Source organism: Olea europaea, chromosome 10 (assembly GCF_002742605.1).
Source record: "Olea europaea var. sylvestris chromosome 10, O_europaea_v1, whole genome shotgun sequence".
NCBI classification, from domain to species: domain Eukaryota; kingdom Viridiplantae; phylum Streptophyta; class Magnoliopsida; order Lamiales; family Oleaceae; genus Olea; species Olea europaea.
The window spans coordinates 7,545,665-7,561,427 of NC_036246.1; positions in this window are offsets into that span (position 1 = coordinate 7,545,665).

Consider the following 15,763-nt stretch of genomic DNA (forward strand, 5'->3'; position numbering starts at 1 on the left):
CATAACGTTATGACACCAATAATTTTGTGGAACTCCTCAAAGGTAAATGGATAATGGGGCCACAAGCATAATAATTTCACAAAGAATGAATTCAAAAGAAAATTTTCCATTATATCTGCATTCTACAACATAACCCACCTGATAGTAAAAATTTATAACTCTGTATTATTTAACACTAAAATCACCTTGCATGTTAAAACCACAAAATACATGCCACTTATAGTCACAGTCTCATAGATGAATGATGGAACGAGCAGCTGAGCAGGCAGGGTAGCAGGCGCTTTTGCAGACTTCGAAGTTTGAGTGTTCCACTGTGTTCAACTACTTCGATCAGCATATGAAGCGGGCGACGGGAACGCAGAAGGGCGGAGGCTGGAGACGACGGACAGAGACGACTCAAACGTATGATTCTAATTTTAGATTTTAATTTAAGATTTTGGGATTTTCTGATGATTTTGGGAATTTGGGAATTATAATGCCCTACATCGTATGATTCTAATTTCAGATTTTGGGAATTTTGTAAATGGATTGTGGATATTTGATTTGGATACATAAGTTGGGTTGGGATTTAAGAGTGTTATTTCGTTGTCGAATAATTAGTCTTTGGGCCTTCTCACCTCTTTTTTTAAATAAATAAATAAATAAATAAAAGGGGCCAAAATGAGACCCCTGATGGTCTTGGGCCTGAGGCACGGGCCTCATTGGCCTCTGCCTAGGACCGCCTCTAAATAAAGATGATGGGTTCATTGATTAATTTCTTCTACCTCCTTGCTAGTTAAGAGTTTCATAGGGATATCTTTGAAAACCATTAAAAAATAATAATAATAATCTTAAAACCCTTACAATAATCTTTTCTTCCTTGTATATGAACACCATAAAAATCCCCAAAAAAAAAGGCCTGTAGCATCTTGAATAAACTTGGTTCCCACGTCTTCTTTTCTTGTTTATATAGTCTGAGATAATCCAAGAAAGAAATGTATCAATCCCAACACAACAATGAAGTGATATTTGATCAAGACCCTCTAATTATATTCCAGCAAGACGAAATTATGTAACAAAGAGTACATTTGTCACAAAAGATCCTAAATGACGAGAAGAAATAGATTGAATTGAGAAAGGTTAATAATAATCACAATCATGACAATGCTTTAAGCATATTCTCGACAATATTTCCAGTTGAAGATATCCAACAAGGTGAACAACATAGAGAGAAAAGGATATCATTTTTGCAAAGAAAGTGTAAGTTGTCAGCTTCACAAGTTAATTGAACTTGATGGTTTAAAACTCATCAAAAACTCAAATATCATGTGTCATATTGCTGATAATTGTAGATAATACTTCACTTCTCATAAGTAACAAAATCTTGCGAGAACAAAGCTTATATTTGTGATCTTCACCAGGTTATGCTCATAATTTACCTTCTATGTTTCCTTTAAGTTAAATTGGGGGAAAATTTGTCACTAGTGAATAAAAAAGAGAAAAAGCAGTAGGCATCCATTCGGCGAAAGAGGGCATATTGTGGTATTTGAGTGTCCAGCTCATCCCTACACAATAAAATCACCACCAAGGCACCAACCATAAAAGAAGGGGCATGAAATTGAACTAAATAGATTAAGCAGCACGAGGGAAGATATACAGATAATTCAGAAAGAAATATGCAATCCTAAAATCTATCACTCAGATGCATCAAATTAGTAGACTTGTTCTCCGCTCACGGAGACTTTAAACTCCATCAATATTTTTTTTCTTTCAAATTTATTTATTTATTTTTTTTTTTGGGAAATTTAACAAAAGCCAATTCAAAAAAGGAGGAAAAAAAATATAAAGCAAATATAAAAAAAAAAGGAGAAAAGAAGGGGGGGGGGGGGGGGGGAAAAAAAATAACTTACCGCTAGAAAAAATCTAGACACCAGAAAAATCTAAAAAATAAATTAATTCATACACAAATAAAAAAAAGGGGGGGGGAGGAAACTAACTTACCGCTAGAAAAAATCTAGACACCAGAAAAATCTAAAAAATAAATTAATTCATACACAAATAAAAAAAAAAGATAATAAAAACCAAATAGAAATAAAAACACATTAAACTCTAGAGAAGAGAAGAAGAAACAAGGTGTGATTTTTTTGAAAAAGTAAAGAATTTCATGTGAGAAAGGGAAGTATGTACCAATTAGACAAAACGTGTCGTTTTTGCTCAAACACTAGGAAAACAAACGAAATGACTACAGTGCAATAAAATGAAATAAATAAAATTAAAAAAGGCTACAGTAAGATAAATGCTAACATTCTTTACTTTTCAAATTTTCTTCTCAACAATTCTTCTAATTTTACTTTACCTTTAAATTTTTGGAAACAATTCACATATACAAAAATATATGTCGAGACCATTTTTTTTTTCATTGTCAATATATTTTTATTTTTATTTTTGTTTTTGTTATTTTTTAACATAGAGCTTGTAACACGAAGATTTACATTTGTTACACACCACATGTTTGTAATACTATTTTATTCTTGTCACCTTTGTCACCACCACTCGTAACATGGTACACTATCCCGCCACCATCACCGCCACAGCCACTTGACAAACATAATGAAATTAGAATAGAAATTTCAAAAGAAAATGAGACGGTAGATGTAATATCCACAAAATAATAATAATAAAGGGTAGGCCTTAATTTTTTGGGGACCTTGGACGTTTGGAGCACTTGGTAGCCACCATGCTGCTTATGCCCAGAACATCACTGTGTGTTTGGTAGGACCTTTCTAAAGATCAAAAGCTATATTTCAAGAAGAAAATAGCTTTTTCCTAAAGAATACGATAAAACCTTTTTATATCCATTTAATGTAATGTTTCATAAAATAAATATTTTCTTTTATCCTTACATCAAATACACAGTATGCTTAGAGATATCTTTTACTTAAAGTTGAGTAGAAACTGAATCGATTTATATTATAGTCATTTAAGGTTCAACATCTGAAATTTTATGTTGAACTAAATAATCTTTAAATGTGAATTTCTATGGAAAACGTTATTTCAATCCAAGCCACTTTCACAATGAATATATTCTTAATTTAAATTAAAAGGTTTTAAAGAATCCTTTTAAGAAATCAAAATTGACCACTGCATGATACAATACAATCAAGAAGATATTACAAAGAAATATGTATTGAAAGTTTGCAAAGTCACTACAACACATCTGAAAATAATCCAATCCAACCCATAGAAGAGCAGAAAAGTGAAAATGAATGCCCGAAAAATTCTTTCCACCCAAATATGAGAGGCTCGAATCTCAAAACCCGAAAGACAAGAAAACAACATGTGAAGGCTTCGTCTTGGCGGCATGTATGTGGAATAGATATACAACGGAGCGCAGAACACCATTATTTTCCTCTGGCCGTTTATCCTGGCTATAAAGTGAATGAACAGACACTAACAAAATCTATACTATCAAACATGAGTATAAATCCACCGGTTAGAAAGATCCCCAAGTTTCAGAACCTTTTTTTGGAGTTTGACTTTCTTAAGAGACTTTAAAGGGATCGTTAGAACCAAATGGGTTAGAGTCATCAAATGAAAAGCCATCACTATGACCAGGGGCGGAGCTAGGATTTGAGTTCAGTGCGGGCAACTTTTTTCGACGCCGAACTTCAAGGTTTTTGGTCATGGATTTTGTGATGATAAAAAAATACTCCAATTTCACATTTCACCAAAGAAGTTTTTGGCTGCTCTGAAGAAGTTAGATTCGTTGATAGCACCACCATTTCGGTTATTGACAACAACGGCTAGTCGGGCACATTGTCGCTCTGAGGTTGAATAGTGGGCAATTGGCGTCGCAAGGATCAGTGGAGTCCAAAACTGGGAGTTCTTCAACTTTGTCAGAATTGGATAGTAGAACTCTTCAAAGTATAATCTTGAATTATTTTATTTTTTATTTTCCCCGAAATATAAGGATCTATAGTTTTCTTGTTTTCATATAACAATCTTGATCTCCTACCTCAGCAGGCAAGATAAAATTTTTGAGGTTTTCGTACCACATCAACATTGTGAAGCTTTTATCCTCTCACTAGGTATATGGGATTAATTATATTTCATGTAAATGCTTGATAATGGTCACAATGTGTTGTCTCCGAGTCCTCAATAATTTTTTGTACCTTATAGTAGGATTATGTTGCACTTAAGAGATATTGCACTAGGTACTTGAGTTTGATTATTAATAATATTCAAGATGAAGAAAAATACATAATGCATAGGATTTGAGCAGATTTGATGAAATTAATAAGTGTTGTTATGGTTCTACGTGATTGAAAGATTCTCTACTACAAGCTTAAAGAAAAGTTCCGTAATGAATAATAAGGTCATGGATTTAGTGATGATAAAAAAAAGTACTTCAAATAATGAATTCACAGTCAATACCAACATATACTCTCAATCCAGTGCACTTCACATTTTACAATTTCACATAATCAATTCAATGTCCGACTCGCAACTTCACAATGCAATTCATAATATTTCCAAATCTTAAGTAACTTGAACTTACAATTTCACAGTCCACTGAAAGCCTGGAGTCTACTGTCCCTTTGAGCAATCGAAGTCCAAAGTACTAATTTCATTTCTTATGTAAAAGACCAATATATATATCTCATTACAATTTACAGAAATTGAAATAACAACAAATAAGGGAAAAAAAATTCAAAACCACTCTGGACACTGCTATACCGGTGGAAAATTGAAATTGGGATTTCACCTTCTTCTGGCTTCTTCTTTTGCTTGGCTAGCTGCTTTTGATTGTTGGAAAAAAAAATTATTATATTTTTCAATAAATCCATATTTTTCCATGATCCTAGAACCGCCTACTATTATGAGCGCGTTTGTCAAGTTGAAACGCTATAAAGTAGTTAAAAATGCATGGGTCCCTCGTTATACCAAGTGACAATGGTGCATTCTTTTTAGGGCAAAACACTCTTTTCAGTGATGGGAACTCCACACAATGAAATCAGCTTCGTTTTCCCATTAACAAAAAAATGTTTATAAATTAGTGACTGTACTATTAACTAGATCAGACTTTACTTAGAAACATTTCATAATCTGAAGTCTACATTAATAAGCTATTCTAGAAAAATATAATAGAAAAATGGTAGCTTGGGAAGATATTTACAAAATAGTGGTGGCCAAGGTGCCATTTTACGCAGCATTGGTGATAGGCTACAGCTCTATAAGGTGGTGGCATATGTTTAAACCAGACCGTTGTGATGCCATAAACTACTTCAATTGCTATTTCATAATGCCATTTTTCACCTTCGAGTTTCAGCTGAATTGAAATTGTTAGTAGTAAAATATGTGCACACTGAATTGAACTTATCTAATCCTCCCTATCCAATTTCAAGTATTGTTTATGATGAAGGCATTTTCACTCATATGCTTCGATTTCGAGAAATATTCTTCTTCCCTAGCAGCAAAACTAACAAATATATTTTCCCCCAAACTTGACAAAAGAAAAGGAATTGAATATGGCCTTTTTATCCTAGGTCTGGTATTGATAACATGACTGTATGGTTGTGGAGTTCAGGCTTAAAAATAATAATAATAACAATAATAAATTATGGGCTGGAGTTCAGTGCGAGCATCTGCCCGCACTCGACCTAATGGGGCTCCGCCCCTGACTATGACCAAAATCCCTTGTGCTATTCATGGAGTCGAACCTTGCGAGAGTCTCCTGACGGGGAGATGAAACGTGATCCCGCGTATGGAATGAGTCGTACCTTGAAAAACTGTCAAAAAAGGGATCTCTAGATTCAACGCTGTATCTCAAAGAATTACCGGCCCTAGAAAGTGGGGACCTAGAATAGAGTTCTCAAAAGTAAACAGGCTATTCTTTTGGGGGGAATCAGTTCTTTATGGACTTACACCAAAATCACTCAACCTAAAGAAATACTTCTCTTCATGCTTCCCATGATCTGAGTCTTGCCAGAGCTTACAATGGTGGGGTAACATCTACTTGAAAGCCAAAAATCAGAAACAAGAATCTATAATGAAGGCTTCAATCTTGATGTGCAGACAACTAAACAAGACTGAACATAGAAAGTCTCCGTGCACGGGGGTCATGCCTCCATGCATGGAGACAACATTTGACTCCGTGACATCGAGACTTGAAACTCCATCAATAATTTTTTTTTCTTTCAATTTTTTTTGTTAGGAATTTAACAAAAGCCAATTCAAAAAAGGAGAAAAGAAAAGGAAAAGAAAAGATATAAAAGCAAATAATAAAGAGGGAGAAAAGAAGGGAAAAAAAAAAAAGAAAACTAACTTACCGCTAGAAAAAATCTATACACAAGAAAAATCTGGAAAACAAATTAATTCATACATAAATAATAATAAAATAGATAATAAAAATGAAATAAAAAAATTTACGAAAATTAAATAAAGAATATATAAATATTATTTTGTTAAAATTGAAAAATTAAGTTTTATTATGATGAGAAAAAAAATTAAAAAGAATTTTAAATCGAAAAAAAATTATCTATAACATAAACCAAAAAATTCCTCCCTACACAGAGGCAAAGAGAAACTTTGCCTCCATACATGGAGATCTCCATGCACAGAGGAGACATTGTCTCCGTGCATGGAGACTACACAGAGGATTATTTATTTTATTTTTTTGTGAAATATTTATGTTGTTTACATTATAAATAATTTTTTTTTTCAATTTAAAATTCTTTTCGTTTCAATTTTTTTACTTACAAGTAACTTTCTACATTTTAGAAATAAATATTTTTTGTCTTATTATTAGCATTTTTATTTTTTAATAATTCCAAAGGATATTTAATTTTATAGTAATCTTTTTATTAATATTTAATTTAAAGATTTAAATATATCTAACTATTACTTTAAATTTTAAGCTAACTTGGTGGGAGATATGGAAACTTACATGTTGCAGTAAATTAGAGGTAAATTGTATAACAAAATATATACTAAGACAAACGGCGTCGTTTTTGCTCTCCCACTTGAAAAATAAAATAAAATTGCAACAATGAGACAAAATAGAACAAGTCACTGTTGCTTTATACAGTAATTTCAAATTCTCCTTTTTATATAGTAGGAATAGGGAATCAACGTTCAACTCGCTTTGCACCTAATTATGAAATATTTTATAAATGCCGTAAAGATAATATTTGAATTTTCTTGAATATTAATACAATGAATATATACGTGACAATGAATGCTAAATCATTTATTTAATTATCAATTAACTAAAATTGGATGTTATTTAACACATGGACATGAATAATGAAATACATTCTTAAATGTGAAATTCTAATTAACTTATAACTAGAATTAATAACATTGAAATGTATACATGAAAATAAATATTAATTAAATGAATGTGGATGTTAATTAATTAACAATTAATAATAGAGAATTCATACATTAATGAAAGAACACATGTGAAATGAATCTATCAAATATAAATGTACATCGATGGTAACTAAATTGTTAACTAAATTAACTATATATTGTAAAACGAAAAGTAAAGTATTATTGAAATAATTGAATTATAGTAGGGTTAAAATCATTCAAAAAATAATTCTCCAATGATATGATATTTAATATATTATAGATTATTTCATTATATTCTTTTTTTCATCACATTCTTATTTTCAAAATTTAATTTATCAAAAATATTAACTTTAATAATGGTTTGCGCCGAAAAGAATTGTTAACCTGGTCTAAAAGGAGGGTCAAATATTTAATCGTATTTTTATATTATTATTTATTTTGCTAATTTTAAAATACAATAAACAAATGAGTTTTTTACTATATTAAAGAAAATTTTGAAGAAAAACCATTAATATTAATTTGAGAATAAGAAAGTGATGAAAAAAATGTTTGAAACATAAATGTGATAATCTATAAAGGTTATGAGTCGGCAATTAAAATGTAATTTTTTAAATCTGCGGCGCAAATATATTTAGCCAAGAATTATTTACACTGCATTTTAAATGCAATAAAAGTTCAAAAAACCTAACTGGCCAGGGCCAAGTCCAAGGAGGCCGTCGAGAGCAGGAGGGGGGGGCTACCAAATAGCACCCTTCGTAAAAGTTTGCATTCTTTGTTCACTTTTACATTTATGTTCTCGAATTTTTTAGCATGTCTCGACTCTTATGTCTATTTCTATTCAAATAACACGGTTATACTACATGTACATCACCATTTACATATTTGTGTTACCAACAATGATGAAACAAGATTTGATTGGATCAAAATCTCAACAACCAAATAAAAATAATAATTTTTCCACTTTCCTTTTGATATCTCATCAATCCTTCAAAGAATATGTAAATAATGATGTGCAACAAGTATTTGCCAATATTACACTAATGTATTTTTAACAAGCAATAACTATTTTGTCGATACTTTTATTTGTTGCTCATTTAAAAATACGAGGATCTTTCTATGATCTTCCAACAAATTTTCAGATGGAAATCGTCATCAATGATAATACGTACTAATATATAGAAGATTAAGGTTAATAATGCAATAAAAAAAGTTGGAGAAAATAAGTACTGAAATGAACAACCTTTAAAAATCTTAATTGCAATTAAAATATGGTACATTTAACAAAAAATAATATGTCACACTCGAGTTAATTTCGTCAATGGCACCATACCTTCCACTTAGTATAACCATGACCACCTAATTTTTTGCTTACTGTTGCCATGGCCATCGAACTTTGATTTATTTGTTTTGAAGTTAGGATAAATTGCCCTTGGACCCTAAACTTTGAACCTTTTGAAGATGGGTCACCGACGTTTTATTTATAGCATTAAGTGTACCAAAGTTTTTAAATATATGAGCATAAAGTCCTTCTGCAACGAAAAAGGCCAAAATTTGTCACATGGCTCGGGCCCGTTACCTAGGGATGTCAATGGGCCGAGCCGAGCTCGGCTTGTCCAAAAAAGGGCGAGCTCTGCTCGGCCCACGAGCTCGCGGCTCATGGGTAGCTCGTGGGCCGAGCCGAGCCCGGCTCGTGAGTAGACGTCGTTTTTCATTTTTTTTTTTTTGGGAGAACAAATAGGTAATTTGAAAAATAAAAAAGTAATTTTTTTTAACTAAAAGAGATAGAAAAAAAATATAAAAACTTTATTTTTTTTCTTTTTAAAATAGATAAAATATAAACCCTCCTCCTTTATCAGGGCTTGGGACCGATTACTTAAATTTTCAATAGGCGGAGTTAAAAATTGTACACGAACAATTTTTTGTAGCGTGTACAATTTTTTAAAGAAAATTAAAAATAACGATAAAAAAGAAAAAGTTTTATCAATATAATTAAATCAACATGTAATTTCGGCATATTTATCTTGTAATCGAAAATGAGCGTCCTGTCAATCTTTAACGCACTTTAACGCTTCTAAAATATCTTCTTTCAGTCGGCTCCTGACCTCGCTCAAAACTCTTTTACCTGCACTAAAAGCAGACTCCGAAGCAACAATGCTAACTGGAGGTGTCAGCAGATCTTTTGCAATCGCAGATATAACTGGCCAACGTCGTTCATACCTTCGCCAGAATTCAATTACTTCGTCTGAACTTTTTTTAATTGTTTTATCTGTTGGCATATTCTGGTTGAAATAATCAATTAATTCAGTAGACAATGCATTATGGCTTGAGCCCGGAGATGTATGATGAGAATGAGATACAAATGGTGATGACGTAGTAGTGATAGTAGATGAACACATTGCAGATGAATCAAATCTATACGAATTAATGTCTTGAAATAAATTAAATATTTCCACATCTTCTTTTTCATTTTCAGTGGAAGGAGTAGGTGCAGATGGTACCCGACTAAGATTAGTACCCATTCGGTTCGCATATAATTCATACATTTCACATTATGTTTGCTCTAAATTTCTATATGTGATAGGTGTATCAAATGTTAAGGCGTTTGAAATTTGATCAATCATATATTTAGTTCCCGATAAATTATATCAGGGGTCTATCACGATATTAAAGGAAATAACATAGGCAAATCTTTCCAATATTTTCTAAATTTTAATTCCATAACAATTATAATTTCACTAAAATCAGGGTCATTTCTGTATTTATAAAACTTTATTGCAATTATATAAAGATATTCAAGCACCATACAGTTGGTGAGATAGTAAACGCCCGATAAAATCTTAGTGGTTTCATAAAAAGATGTCAAAAAATTTTTAACTTTCAAAACTAAATATCAATCACGTTCAATCAACATACCCTCGTCATCACTTCTAACATGTTTATTGTTATAAAAGTCAGTTATTAAATGTTCAAAACATTCACATGACTTTAATAACAAGTAAGTAGAGTTCCACCTATGACCTACGTTGCTAAGATATGTTTTAGCATTTTGCACTCCTATTTCGACACAATAATCCTCAAATGTTTGTTTTCTACTTGGAGAAATTGTGATATATATTAGTGTGTTCCTAATATTTTGAAATTCATCCTTTATATATTTTAAACCATCTTGGACAATTAAATTCAAAATATGACATACACAACGAATATGAAACAAATACCCACCAAAATCAGGTTGTTGTACCCTATGCAATTTTTCAGCAACTACTTTATTAACACTAGCATTATCGAAAGTAAATGAACGAATTTTACCTTCGCAATGATATTCTCTAACAATACTAATAATAACATTAAATATATCATTAGCGTTGTGAGAAAACTCAATAATTCTAAAAGCAATAATTTTTTTATGCATACACCAAAGTAGGTCTATATAATGTGCAGTTGCAGCTATATATGCTATTTTATTAATCACTTCCCATATATCTGAAGTTAAAGCTATGACACCCCCATATTTTTGCAAATTCATAATTAATTGTTGTTTTGTTGAAGTAAAATTTTATTCTGTATCAGAACAAAGAGTGTTTCGACTTATCCCAATGTACCTTGGCTGCAGATATTCTTTCACATACGAGACGTAGTGTTGGTTGTCAATTAATGCCAAAGGCAACTCAGTACCAGCAACAAGCTTCACCATTCCGGTTTGAGCTTTCTCCTCCGAATACACCCATGTGGATAGGGGTGCAGTAGAACCACTGGCTTCTAGACTGCCAAATTGCAATTGTGTTTGATAGCTTGGAATAAGTCCGTGTTTGGCCACACATACTTTGTAATGACGGTTGAGATGGGTGGTATCAATTCCTCTTTGTCATGCCAATCTTTGTTGGCAGTATTTACATACTACTTTGGATTCTTGGACTCCATTGACGATTTTTCCCGTTGAAATCAATTTAAAGTGATCCTAACATTTTGCTTATTTTTCCCCTTTCGCTTTCCCCTCGCATCAGGAATGTTTAATTCAGCCTTTTCTTTCTGATCGTGTTCCTCTTTGGGAACGTCAACATCATCCAAATTAATTGGATAATTTCGATTGCCGCTTACATGATGATGAAAATCCAAATCTGGAATATTTTCAGGTAGGGGTACGTCATTTAGACCTTCAAATTGATTCTGAAATTGACTTTGCGGTGTCATAAGCGATTCGTTTCCTCCCACACCGAACAAGTTTTCGACAAATGAGCGTGGATCCATTTGTTTAATTGTAATAAGTAATAACTAGTAGAAGAATAATTGTATAAATGTAGTGAGAAATGAAAATTGGATGAAATTTCAATAAATATAGTGAGAACTAAGAAATGAGAATTGGATATTGTATAAATTGTATATAAAAATTGCAAGTTATCAACACAATACAAGAAAATTGAGAGAAAGATAATTGAGAGTTGAGAGAATTATAAAAAAAATTGTGGCTAAATGCCACTATTTATAGAAGAAAAGAAAGAAATATATATATATATATATATATAAGGACCAAAACGGTCACTGAAAAAAATTCAATGACCGTTAATGGTCAAAAAGAAGAAGAAAAAATGGGGGACTAAAACAGTCACTGACCGTTTGATAAAGTGACTGAAACAGTCACATTTTTTAATGGTCAAAAAGAAGAAGAAAAAATGGGGGACTGAAACGGTCACTGACCATTTGATAAAGTGACCGAAACGGTGACATTTTAAGAAATGTGACCGTTTTCGGTCACATTTCACACGAGCCCACGAGCTTGGGCTCGTCGCGAGCGGCTTGTTTTTTGTGTGAGCCGAGCGGGTTCGGCTCGCCCACAGAACTGGCCCGCTAGGCTCGCACTCAGGCTCGTGTTTTTACGAGCTCGAGCAACCCACGAGTTCCGTTTTCGCGAGTCGATGAGCCGCTCGGCCCATTTGCCACCTCTACCGTTACCACCCGTATCTATACTCCCAAGTCATCCAGTTTTGCATGCTTAAACTTCATGGTTTTGTCAATGTAACATAAGTTTTTCTTTTTCTTTTTTTTTTTGGTGGGGATTCGTTTTGCAGCTATTTTGGATGCTGTTTTTAGTCTAAATCTAATTTCTCCATCCATCTTCATTTTGGTTAAAAAATGAAAAAAGAGGTTGAGAAAAAGAACACAAGCCGTTTTTCAAAGATTAATAAAGTTTAATGTTGTAGAAAGGAGAACTCTATTAAGAACAAGTCTATTTCCACAAAAGCTATGAAACGTTTGATTCAATTTTTGTGTTAAGTACACATTCTCGTCTTAAATGGAGTTTATGGAAGGCAGTTATCGCTGTATTTGATTTGAAATTCACCATATCTTCAAGTGGTTTTTATCAGTGATAAAATACTAATTTTACTATGATCATGACAATAGTATTTGAAATTTTTCTTATTTTATTACTTGAGTTTGCACACTGCATAGGTGTCGAACTAGAATTAGCATAGCATATTGCCATCTTCCGATTAAACAAACCAAAACTGAAGAGATGTGAAATGTGCAGTTCATTTGCATTGTAGAATGGTACTACAAAAGATTAATGAATGCTGTATTGGATTCTCCATTGTCTCTGTATTCACCTCGTATGTTTGCAACTTGCGAGACATTATCTTTGCTTTCGAGTTTGTGATTTCCTATATAAGAGACAATATTTATGCAGTGGCATCTATCTCCCATATCCCAGAAACTCAGTGAGAAAAAAATTTCTTTTCAAAGTGAAATTAGCTAGAGAAATGCAGTTTTCCCCCAATTTCAACCAAGAAAACACTCAGTGAGAACAAACCAACTATTAAACAATCCAAAGAAAATAAAGAAGTAAAAGGAGGAGGCTAGGGTTTCATTGATACTACGTAATTAATTGAATGCTAAAAGATGGTTTAACCTAAATACAAAGGGAATATATATAGGCTAAACAAAGGAAATTAAAAAGAACTATTCTACCCTTAATAAATAATAAATAATCCTATATTTCTTAACATCTCCCCTCAAACTCACAATGCGGCAGCTACAAGCATCAAGAGTTTGCCAACTAGAAAACGAAAACGAGAAATAGAATGCGACTTGGTAAAAAAATCTGAAAGCTGCAAAGAAGAAGAAACAAAGGGCAAAGTAATTGTGTCATGCTAGAGATGATGACGTGTAAGATGACAATCGATCTCAATATGCTTAGGTCGTTCATGAAAAACCGAGTTGTGAGCAGTCTGAATAGAACTTTGGTTGTCGCAATACATAGGAGTGGGATGAGAAAGAAAAACTCCTATATCTACAAATAACCAACGTAACCAAACAATCTCTTTAGTAGTAGATGAAATAGCATGATATTCTACTTCGGTGGAAGATTGAGAAACAATAGATTGTTTCTTGCTTTTCCAAGAAATAAGAGAATCACCCAAAAAGATACAGAAACCAGTAACAAACTTGCGATCTGTGGGGGTCACTGCCATGATCAGCATCAGAGTATGCACGCAGCTCCAAGGAGGAGGTGGATGGAAGTAACAGACTCTGAAAGACTGTACCCCGAAGATATCGTAAAATGCGAAGAACAGCTGCCCAATGAACTGTAGTGGGAGAAGTAACAAACTGACTAACAATATGAACAACATATGCAATATCTGGACGAGTAATAATGAGATATACCAAGATCCCAACAATAATAGGTATAAAGTAGGATCTGACAAAGGTAAATCATCAGAAAAAGAATACTTCGCGTTAACCTCAATTGGAGTATCAGCAATCTTATTATTAGTAAGTTTTGCCCGCTCAAGAATATCTGCAACATATTTTGACTGAGCAAGAAGATAATCTCTGAGTGAGAAGGCTACCTCAATACCCAAGAAATATCGTAGAGAACCCAAATCTTTCATTTCAAACTGTCTAGCTAACTCTGTCTTCAAAACTGAAATACTATCAATATCATTACCAGTAATAATCATGTCATCAACATATAAAGATAGAATGATACGACCTGCATCAGTGCTCTTAACAAAAAGAGCAGAATCATGACTACTAGAAGCAAATCCAAGGAAAGAGATCACAACAGAAAATTTCTCAAACCAAGCACGAGGTGCTTGTTTGAGACCATACAACGCTTTCTTGAGCTTGCAAACATACCCAGAATCATGTGAAACACCAGGAGGGGACGCCATATAAACCTCTTCTTGAAGATCTCCATTCAGGAAGGCATTTTTAACATCAAGTTGAGAGATACACCACTGACGAACCGAAGCTACTGCAATGAGAGTACGAATAGTAGTCATTTTTGGAACAGAAGCAAATGTCTCCTCATAATCCATACCATACTGTTGAGAGTATCCCTTTGCAACCAACCTCGCTTTGTATCGCTCAATTGACCCATCAGAATTAGTTTTGATCTTATACACCCAACGACAACCAAAAACACTCTTACCAGAAGGTAAAGTAACCAAATCCCAAGCACCAGTCTTATGCAAAGCAGAAAGTTCCTTATCCATAGCTTACTGCCAAAGAGGATCAAGAATTGCCTCTTTATAGGAAGAGGGCTCAGAGAGACAATGAATAGAAACTAAAAAGGTAGAAAATGATGAAGACTAACAAGAATAAGCAAAATCTGGTAACTTTGTAGACTTATGAATGAGCATGGATTGACGTAGAGGCAGATCCACAATCTCAGACGGAGCTTGAGGGACCGTAGGAGAAGAGGACACTTCAGGTGTGCCGGAGAGTAAAGTGTCATTACCTGCGGAATGATTAGTACGAATTGGTTGTAAAGACAATGGGGTAGGAACATAAGAATGGACATTTGAAGTAGTAGGCTCCTAAGAAGACAAACTATCAGGATTGTCAAAAAAAGGATCTACACGAATAAGATCAGATCTAGTCAAACTATGAGTAGTGGATGGAATAGAAAAGAAAGGCATATGCTCGAGAAAAACAACATGACAAGACACATAAATTTTCTGAGTTATTGGATCAAAACAACGATACCCCTTTTTACCTTCACCATAACCAAGAAAGACACAAATAGTAGATCGAGATGACAACTTGTTGCGTTCTACATGAGGACGAAGAACGAAACAAGTACAACCAAAAACTTTAAAGAGAGAATAATCAGGGGTATACCTATACAACTTTTCGAAAGGAGAAAACCCTGAAATATGAGAAGATGAAATTGTATTAATCAAACCTACAGCAGTAAGAACAGCTTCATCCTAAAACACACTAGGGACAGATACAGACAACAAGAGAGAAAGAGCAGTTTCAACAATGTGCCTATGTTTTCTTTCAGCAACACCATTTTGCTCAGTAGTATCTGTACACGAAATTTGGTGAATAGTTCCATCTAAAGTAAGCGACTCACAAAATTTATTAGAAGTATATTCCCCACCCAAATCACACCTAAAACATTTGATAACAGCATAATGTTGAG